Source organism: Hyaena hyaena, unplaced genomic scaffold (genome assembly GCF_003009895.1).
Source record: "Hyaena hyaena isolate Hyena2069 unplaced genomic scaffold, ASM300989v1 scaffold_148, whole genome shotgun sequence".
Classification (NCBI taxonomy): Eukaryota; Metazoa; Chordata; class Mammalia; order Carnivora; family Hyaenidae; genus Hyaena; species Hyaena hyaena.
Genome location: NW_024080780.1, coordinates 15,230 through 25,814, shown reverse-complemented (window position 1 = coordinate 25,814; position 10,585 = coordinate 15,230). Strand labels below are relative to the sequence as shown.

General features: G+C 43.1%; 1 pseudogene; it reads right to left on the bottom strand.

Moving 5' to 3' along the window:
- Positions 1-3,431: 3,431 nt before the first annotated feature.
- Positions 3,432-4,015, bottom strand: LOC120236198 (annotated as a pseudogene).
- Positions 4,016-10,585: the final 6,570 nt, after the last annotated feature.

Genomic DNA, 10,585 nt, shown 5'->3' with positions numbered 1-10,585 from the left:
GGAATTGAGGAAAAATAACAAACCCCACATATCTTTAGTTTTATGTGGGAAATTTGGATCTGAAATTTAAGAACAGGTGTAATTTTGCATCTTGGGTTTGAAGAAAGACTAAAACCAGGGGATCAAAACATCCGAAGAAATCTATTCTCTAGTATCTTAGGACACAGTTCTTGCTAGAAAATTCACTCCAGTTTTTACAGAATTGATTTTTCCATCTGGCATTAGAGACTGATGATTATTCAAACAATGCCTCTACTTCATAGCACTTGAAATCTATGTTTATTGAATATTTCTGATGGTCATTAAAGTTGAAAAATGGTAGTAGCATTTAACCAAGCTGGTATACAGGAAGGTTAATTAAATATGCTATAATTATCAATTAGTAAAATAATGAAGAGAGAACACATTTGCAATTTTTGCTATAATCATTTTTTATTTTATGATCCAGAAAGTATCTTAGGTGTTTTCAGGGTTATGAATTATCATTATGAATAGCAAGGCTATTCCTATTTGGAAATGCTCTTTAATTTTTTTAAATGTTTATTTATTTTTGACAGAAAGAGGGAGTGGGGGAAGAGCAGAGAGAGAGGGAGACACAGAATCTGAAGCAGGCTCCAGTCTCTGAGCTGTCAGCATAGAGCCTGACGCAGGGCTGGAACTCACAAACTGCGAGATCATGACCTGAGCCAAAGTCAGACACTTAACCAACTGAGCCACCCAGGCACCCCTGGAAATGCTCTTTAAAACACGAATGGTATGAGGCACCACAGCAACTTGGTTGAGTGTCTTGGCTCCAACTTTTATTATATGTGTGATTTCAGATACATTGCTGTGTCAGTTACCTGTGGCCACCCTGGAGTTCTGTGACAGATGACTCTAAGACACCGTGACCTCTGATTATATACATCCATGAGTTTGCTTGGTGTTAGCTGATCTAGTCTGGGCTCAGCTGGGCCTGTCTTCAATCTGTGAATTAGGTCCAGGCCCGCTTCACATATTTCTCAAGCTCCCTGGCCCTACCCGAGACATATTTTTCTCATAGTGATGGAAGAATCCCAGAAGTGCAAGCCCAAACATGCAATCCCATGTTAAGCTTCTACTTGTGTCTTTTTCAAAAATATATTTTTAATATTTATTTATTTTTGAGAGAGAGGGACAGAGTGTGAGTGGGGGAGAGGCAGAGAGAGAGGAAGACACAGAATCTGAAGCAGGCTTCAGGCTCTGAGCTGTCAGCACACAGCCCAGTGTGGGGCTTGAACTCACAGACACTGAGATCATGACCTGAGCCAAAGTCAGACGCTTAACCGACTAAGCCACCCAGGCACCCCAGCTTCTACTTGTGTCTAATTTATGAACACTCCTTTTCCCAAAATAATTCCCATGGTGCTAGCCCAACAAATATGGGATGGGGAAAGTATAATTTGCTCACAGAGGTTGGGTGTGTGTGTGTGAATATTCACTGAGTAGTGAGTAGGCATCTAATCTAACATATTATTTCAGCATTTAAATCTCTATATTCCTCATCAGTAAAATCGTGACAATAAATTGAGTCATGGCCTTAGTAGTGACACATGAGACACTGTAATGTACAGAGAGCACAGAAGATGGCCACTAGGATTTTCTGAGATGCAGCTGTTGTAAAAAGGACTATTGTAGACTCATGGAACCACACAACAGGAGGAGATGTTCAAGAGCTGCAAAAATAGTACAAAGAAGGTTTGCTCTTCACCCAGATTCACCAATTGTTAACATTTTGCCACACTTACTTTTCCTGAACCTTTTGAGAGTCAGTTGTAGACATCATGGTCCTTTATCCCTAAATGCTTCCAGTGTCTATTTCCTCAGAACAAGAACAGTCTGTTATATAGCCACAGTGCACTATCAAATTCAGAAAACTTAACAATGATTCACTACTATTGTCTACTGTATAGTCTGTATTCAAATCTCACCAATTGTTTCCGTAATTTTATGGCAAACCCTTCCCCCCACCTTCTCCAATCCAGAACCTACTCCAAAATCATACAAGGCATTTAGTCTTCATGGTGTTTGTTCTCACCTTTAATTTGAAAGAATTCTTCAACCTCTCTATCTCTTGTGTCGTTGCTTGTCAAAGACTGTAGGTCAATTATTTGGTGGACTGTCCCTTGGTTTTTTCTTTCTTTCTGATGTTTTTTTTCTTTTCATGATTACATTAGGTTATGCATTTGGGGCAAAATATTTCATCAGTGATACTGTGTTTTTCCCAGTGCATCACATCGGAACACCCATGATGTCTGCTTGTCCCAAAATTGGCGATATTAACTTTGATCCTTTGATTAAGGTGGTGTCTGTCAGGTGTCTTCATTAGGAATCACTCTTTTCCTTTTGTAATTTATAAGAAATCTGTTGTAAAATGCTTTGGGACAGTGTAGATATCCTATTGTCCCTCCTACGTTCACCCTACTTTTTGTAGCCATTGATAATTCTTTCCAGACTCAATCATTACTACAACGGTGTGGAAAAGTTGCTTTTCCAACTCCATTGTCTTTTCTACATTTATGAGTTGGCATTCTTCTATGAGGGAGAATCCCCATGTATTTAATCAGTATGGACTTGTGGATTTTTATTCAATTCCATGGATTATAGGACACAGTACATAATTTTTATTATATTTGATGCTTGAATTGTCCCTTATTTAGCCAGTTAGGAGCTCCTTCAAGTTGGCTGCTGTGTCCTTTTGATTACATTCTTACTTTTTGGCATAAAAGTCATTCCAGAGTTCATGTTGTACTTTTTTTGCTCCAGTCCTGGAATTAGCCATTTCTCTAAGGAACCCTAGTTTAATATGTTCTTTTGCTTTCAGGCTGAGTCATATTAATTCGGATGAAAACTCAGACCATAAGCTCAGTAATGCAGGTTTAATAACATGATCATGAGCACTCTGAGGAGCTGTACACGCAAACATATTTTACTGACTTTTACATAGTAACTCCAAGTTGATGATATTATAAAATATCAGAATTTGGCAAATTGACTTATGCACAAAAATTGCATGACTCATTAGTTGACTACATCAAGTATGTGTGTGTGTGAGAGACCAGGGACAAAGAAGAGGTGAACCAGGTGTCACAAGGAGAGGTCATCTCCACAACATTCCATTTATACACAGAACTAAATAGACAAACAGAGTCACTACTGAGGTTAGAAGTGGGCAGCATGCTAAAAGAAAGAAACAGGTTGGGAATTGGGATGTCATAAAAAATATAGGACACCCCCCAAACTGGGGTGCCTGGGGGAGGGACTGAGTCTGCTTCAACCCAAGCAGAATCAGATATAAAGCAGTTTGGGAAGGCCAGAACCATCAGGGATAGAGGAGGGAGGAAGGTCCAGAGGGTGAGGGGATTGTTTGGCAACTGGGGTGAGGAGATTGCCCTCCCCCTGCTGGGATCCGCTCACCCCCTGGGGTCTGGCAGGAAGGGGGCAGCCTGCAACGTCCATTGGTGGGTCTGGGCTGCCAGACGCCCCATGGAGGGGCTAGAGGGGGCTGACAAAGGCTTGCCCTCCAGGGAGTTGGCAACACTGACTCCCAGCTTCTCTGACAGGGTGCAGCGGTCCTTGACCTCCTCATACAGCAAGTTTGCTTGTAATTCATGCTTGATGTCCATCAGCTTCTTCTTGATGGTGTCCTTGGGGCTGATTTAGATCACTTTGCTCTTAAGCAGTGCAGACTCCGGTGCACAGAAGATAAACACCAGGTCCTCCTTCTTGCTGTCCTTGGTCTCACAGGTTGCGTCACAGAGGACACAGTGGCAGTAGTTGTCTGGCAGCATCTTGACTAAGGTGGCATCAGGGTCGTCCAGGGTCTGGCCCTCATCATCTGGCAAGGATCTCCTTGCCCTCCTCCCGGGATGGTGTTCTTCTTGTCCTCGCTAAGGCAGAAGACTACTGCCTTCTTGTGCTTCTTCACCTCCTCTGGTGTTGAGGACTTATACATCTCCACGTTCTTGAACACTTCGATGACGCCATCAGACACTGCCTACGCTGGACACCATGTTTCCGGAAGTGAGAGGGAGCTTGAATGGAGAGTCAGAAGAGACCAGAGTGCACCTGTAGCTGCTGTCGGATCCCACCGCCGCACCAAGTACATTTAAACATCATCCATTATAACAAAAGATGTGACCTGCCGATCCCACATGAAACAAGATAGATACATGCGATCATATAACATTTACTTCTGAAAAGTTTATTTTTTCAGGAAGAAAACTGTAAATAAATGCATTTGGCGTTATCTGCATACATTAAAGAGATTCCAAAGTCCCTGTCAATGATCTCTCTCTCTCTCTCTTTTTAAAGTTTATTTTTTTCAAAGTTTATTTATTTTGAGAGAGAGATTGGGAATCCCAAGTGCGTTCTGTACTGAGCTACCAGGACACCCTGAATTTATTTATTTATTTATTTATTTAGTAATCTCTACACCCAATGTGGGACTCAACTCATAACCCCAAGATCAAAAGTTGCATGCTCTTTTGACTGAGCCAACCAGGTGCCCCTATTTCTCTTTAAAAAAAAAAAAATCACAGTCAAGGGGCTCTTTGATGGCTCAGTTGGTTAAACATCAGACTCTTGATTTTGGCTCAGGTTGTAATCTCACGGATTGTGAATTGAGCCCCACGTCAGGCTCTGCACTGACAGCATGGAGTCTCCTTGGGATTCTCTCCCATCCTCTCTTTCTACCTCTCCCTTCCCTCTCAAAATAAATAAACTTAAAGCACATCACAAATACAGTGAAGAATCTGGACATTGTCTTGACTGTTGTCGAAGAGAAATATGTCACCTGTCTGAGTGTAACATGAAAACTTTAGTGAACATGTTTGCAGAGATAATTCATATGTATAGGTCAGCATTGATTAGGAATTCATGAGGCAGGCCATTCTTTTAACCTTCCGGCTGATCAAATTGCCTTTTTGTCTCGCAGTCCACACAATCCAGTGGGTTAGTCAATTATGAATTGATTTTTTTCTGCCTCCTTCTACTAGTCCTCTTTTTTAGTTTTCTGTTTACATCCCATGGATGTCAAGCATAACACTCTCTTCATTTCACATTCCTGAGGATGCCGACTTCTCTAGGAGGCCGGGTTTCTTCAGGCTTTTGCAACGAGCAAAGCACTTTGGGTAGCAATACCCTCTCGTGTGACTCCATGCTTATCCAGATAGCACAAGTGTTTGGATGGAGCCAGGAAGCAGCAGCAGCAGCAGAGAAATCCAGCCCTGACCCAGTGGAGGAGTAACCCACTAGCATCATTCTACCACCTTCGAATGAGGGTGGGGTGGGGACCTGAACTTGCCCTCAGGCTGGGGCAGGGGGAAGAGCTTGCATGCATGCCCACAAGTCTTTGCCATCCCCATAGAAGTCCCTACAACACCATTTCTTAGTGCAAAACTGCGTAAGACCTCTCCTTACTGGTGAATCCTGAGCACATTTTTAGTGCTTTGTCTGTAATTGTCATAATATGGATGATCTAATTTATATTATTGGTATGAGCGTGCTTATCTGTCTGCTTCCTAAATTTTTATGTAAGCATCTTGAGATCAGGGATGTCTCTAGCTTGTCTTTACACACCTTATATGGTGAACAATGAAAAGTGCTCAATAAGTATTTGTTGACATGAAGTTTGATGATCTCTTTTATTCCCAAAATCCAATTATACAACGTATTCATCTATAAGGGTTTCCCCCCCAAATTATTTCTCTTAAACAGGCAACACTTAGACCAATACTTTGGCAGCATTTAAGTCCAACTTAGACCTTCACCACTCATGACAAATCACGTTGTTTAAAAATGGTGATCAGATGAGATGCCCAGGTGGCTCAGTCGTTAGGTGTCAGACTTTGGCTCAGGTCATGATCTCGCAGTTTGCAGTTTGTGAGTTCTGTGCTGACAGCTCAGAGCCTGGAGCCTGCTTCGGATTCTGTGTCTCCCTGTCTCTCTGCCCTTCCCCTGCTCGCACTCTGTCTCTCTCAAAAATAAATAAACATCAAAAAATGGTGATCAGGCACAAGAGTTTAACAAGGGAGCGCATTCCCCACTCACGAAGACAAAGATGGCAGCGGGGCTCCCCACTGTGCAGGTCGGTGCCATCATTTCCTGTTCACCCCTTTTTTGCAAGAATGGGAAAATTTCACAGAGATCCACAAATACCACCTTTCAGAATTAGATATCTTATTTATGGTTCCAGAAAAACAGCATATTTATTTATGTCTGATTAACTTCATTAAATCTTTAATCCCCAAAGCATAAGTGCTTAACATGATTAATCATTTACATGAATAATTAAAATAGGAATTGGAGCTTTTCTTAAAAAAGAAATAATAGTTGAGTGTAAACTAGAAATATGAACTCTGTTCTCTCACATCATCCTTGAATCTGGGCCAGCTCTGGTACCAGGCTTGGGAGACTGGCCACCCTGGGGGGGACACTCAGCTCTGCCACCTCCTGACTGTGTGTGTCATCTGGATGAATTCCTTAACCTCTCTCTGCCTCTATTTCCTTATCTTTAAAATGGGCATTATAGCCCTTTGTCTAAGCCCTTAACATTATTGTGAGGCCTAAATAAGTCAACATGTATTAAAAGCTCACTGTGGAGCTTGGTAGGGGCCAAGCACCAGTGACTGAGCAATTCGGTGAGACTATAAATTGTCCGGTGAGCATACATGCCATACATCTCCGAGCATATGGGCCAAGGCTCTGCCACGGGCATTCTGCTGTTTGGAGCCCATTTTCTTTCTTCTCCGAACACTGAAAAAGCTGAAAGCCTTGCTGATTGTTGAGAGATGGCTAAATTAGCCATGTGGGGCCTGGAAATATTTCCAGGCTGAGGTTATAGGTTGATGGAATGGAGTTCCCTCCCCTTGGGTCCCTACGACCCTAAGATTCTTGGAGGATCCAGCTGCTACCCCAATGAGGGGCAAGCTGCCTTCTGAGAAGACACAGAAGTGAGGGGAGCCAGGTTCGGGGATATTTGGATCAGGGGACTCATGAAGAAGAAAGCCACTAGGAAGACAGTAAGGAGGAAGGAGGACCAAGGTCCCAAGTGTCAGGCTTTCAGCAGAGGTAGAAAGACGCTGTCCATGATGTTAGCAGTGGTCGAAGCTTGTAAAGACTCACTCACCGCACTTAACTGTACATTAGGCAGATGCAGGGTTATTCTGCAAGGGCAGTGAGTCTCTAGGATGCTGTAAAAGCTCATTTAAGGGGACTCCCCCCCCCCACTAACATTCTGTAGAATGTTAGAGATCCTTGTGACATCTCTCCCTGTGCCTTCCAGATGTGGGCTTGCCCGACCATTGCTCAGCAGGTCCTGGACAGTCAGGTGCAAACTGAAACCCAAGGTCCGTGAAAGGGATTATGGCACACGGTGTGGTCAGGGCAGCCTTCCGGCCACTGGCCAAGCCCTTCTGGCTTCCCCGGTACATTTCCTTGGGATGTTTTACAATCTTTCGCCTGCTTAAGGAGACTGCTCCTGGGATATTTGAAGAAACTTGAAAACAGGTTTTGATGTTTAGGCAGCTCCTTAAAGAGTGAGCGGCACAGGGTATGTTTGGTTATTCAACGTAGTTTCATTTCCGCATTCATGTTTGTTTGCTTCTCTTTGACCGGTTATGCTTCGATGTATTCTGTTTTAGTTACTTGGCTTTCTTGATCTACACCCAGCATCTCCAACACTGTAGATGTAATTAAAATCAAATATTGTCCCTCTTCTGCAAGGAAACGGATACATGCATTTTTTTGCTGAGCAAATGGCTACCACATTTACCTTGGCACTGCCTGCATTTGAGAACACCTATTTTCTTCACCTCTCATAATAGGAAGAAAATGAGCACTTTGAATTCTCCAGTGGATTTGTGGAAAGGTTTCTGATTCCACAATGCTGAATTGTTAAAATGGCGTGGCCTGTGAATGATCTCATGTCACTAATACAAAATGAAAACCCCTGCAGGCAATTGCTTTTCCTAATTCTGTTTGATTTTCTGAGAGCAGACACCATTATTCAAAGCACACATGAAATCTTGCACCTGGGCATTTAAATTTGGGACTGAATCTCCTACAGACCTGAGCTTGAAGAAAGGCTTCAGGGAATTAGCATTTTCCCAGCAGTAGATTTAATAACCCTGAAAAAGGGTTTGTGAATCCTACTGTCCATCATGGAGCTCAGTTACTTTAAAGTGTCGTACGAGGGAGATAGATTTTATTAAGGAGATTTCTATTCCACTGACAAGGCCCTGGGAAATTGTAATAGACATAAAAAACCAACCATGTATTATGAGATTATTTGTCAGATTTCTGTTTTTCTTTTTTTCCTGGTTTACGCTATTTGGTGCTGCAAATAAGCAGTGCTAAAGAAACGTCTTAGCAGCTTGCTTTGGAAAAATAAAATCCAATCTGTGTGGAATCTAAAAAGGAAAGCCCCTTTCTACCATCATTATGCTCTTTCTTTCTTTCTTTCTTTCTTTCTTTCTTTCTTTCTTTTCTTTCTTTCTTCCTTTCTTAAAAAATTTTTAATGTTTACTTTTATTTTTGAGACAGTGACAGAGTGTGGGTGGGGGAAGGGCAGAGAGAGAGGGAGACACAGATTTCAAAGCAGGCTCCACACTCTGAGCTGTCAGCACAGAGCCCCATGCAGGGCTCAAACTCATGAAGTGTGAGATCATGACCTGAGCTGAAGTCAGATGCTTAACTGACTGAGCCATCCAGGTGCCCCTCCTTTCTTTTTTTAAAGTTTATTTATCTACTGAGAGAGAGAGAGAGAGAGAGAGAGAGAGAAGGCACACGCGAGTGTGTGTGCCAGTGGGGGAGGGGCAGAGAGCGAGGGAGAGAGAGAATCCCAAGCAACTCAGCACAGAGCCTGATGCAGGGCTGGAACTCATGAACTGTGAGATTAGGACCTGAGCTGAAGTCAAGAGTCGGATGCTTAATTGACTGAGCCACCCGGGCGCTCCCCTACCACCGCTATGCTTTTTTCTTATATGTTCATTCATTCCTCATTTGGGTTTCACTGTTGCTTCCCATGTTACGTGCAAGATTCACGGACCTTGATGGCTTTTGTGAGGATTTGGGGGGACAGACTGAGCATCTTTCTCTGGTTCTCATCTTAGGACCATGCGTCAATGTGCTGAGGCATATGTAGGACTTGCATCTTGTAGGGAAAATAGCTTGTGAAGCTGGTGGGGGGAGGGTTGGGGGGGGCAAGAGGGGCCTGCAACTGAGCATGGCACTTTGCCATCCAGCTGTGACCCCACACAGGACAAGGCTGTGATCCCTTTGGGCCACTTTGACTAAATCTTGCGATAGTAAGGAGGCCTAATCAGAAGAGCTCCTGGATTTTCTAGACTGATTGTCACAATTTTCTGCTTTGAATTGCCACTGGAAATTTTCGCTATGCGCATTTTATGTGCTTTTTAAATTTATAATCACCCATCTATTCACACAACAAGTATTTATTGAGTGTCTACCATGTGCCAGGCATGTTTCCAGTGCTGGAGATACAATAGTGGAAAAAAAATCACAGACATGGCCCTCATTCTTACACTGATAGAGATGCCAGCTTAGTGGGAAGGAAGACATTAAATAAAGAACAGCATGGGGCGCCTGGGTGACTTAGTCGGTTAAGTGTCCGACTTTCGCTTAGGTCATGATCTCGCAGTTCGTGTGTTCAAGCCCCACATCGGGCTCTGTGCTGACTGCTAGCTTGGAGCCTGGAGCTTATTTCAGAGTCTGTATCTCCCTCTCTCTCTGACCCTCCCCTGCTCACACTGTCTCTCTCTCTCTCTCTCTCTCTCCCTTAGGAAAAAAAAAAAAAAGAACAGCATGGGCGGGGGAGCGATGGGTGAAACAGGTGAAGTGGATTAAGAGGATCTTTAGCATGATGAGCACTGAGCAATGCCTAGAATTGTTGAATCGATATATTGTACACCTAAAACCGATATAACACTGTAAGTGTATTGGAATTTAAAAAAATAGAGAAAAACATTTTTATTTTATTTTTTTAATATTTTTTATTTATTTCTAGGAGAGAGAGAGAGAGCGTGAGCAGGGGAGGGTCAGAGAGAGAGGGAGTCACAGACTCTGAAACAGCCTCCAGGCTCTGAGCTGGCAGTCAGCACAGAGCCCGACGCGGGGCTCGAACCCACGAACCGCGAGACCATGACCTAAGCGAAAGTCGGACGCTTAACCGACTAAGCCACCCAGGTGCCCCAGAGAAAAACATTTTTAAAAAGAAGAAACAAAAAATCCCCCATAATCTCAGTTCTCCCTATACCATATGCTGTTAAAACTCCCTCCATTTTTATATGCATAATATTATAGTAAATTGAAATGGATTTATTTTAAACAATTAAAAGGGAACAACACAAGTATACATTGCCGACTGGGCAGGGGGGTGGCTCTCTGAGAAGAAAAACTCAGTGTGCATTGAGGGACTCTCACAGGGAAACCAGTTTTATTTATTTATTTATTTAAAACATTTGTTTAGAGAGTGTGTGCGGGGGAGAGGAGGAGCAGAGGGAGAGAGAGAACCTTAAGCAGGCTCCACGCTGAGGGTGGAGCCCAA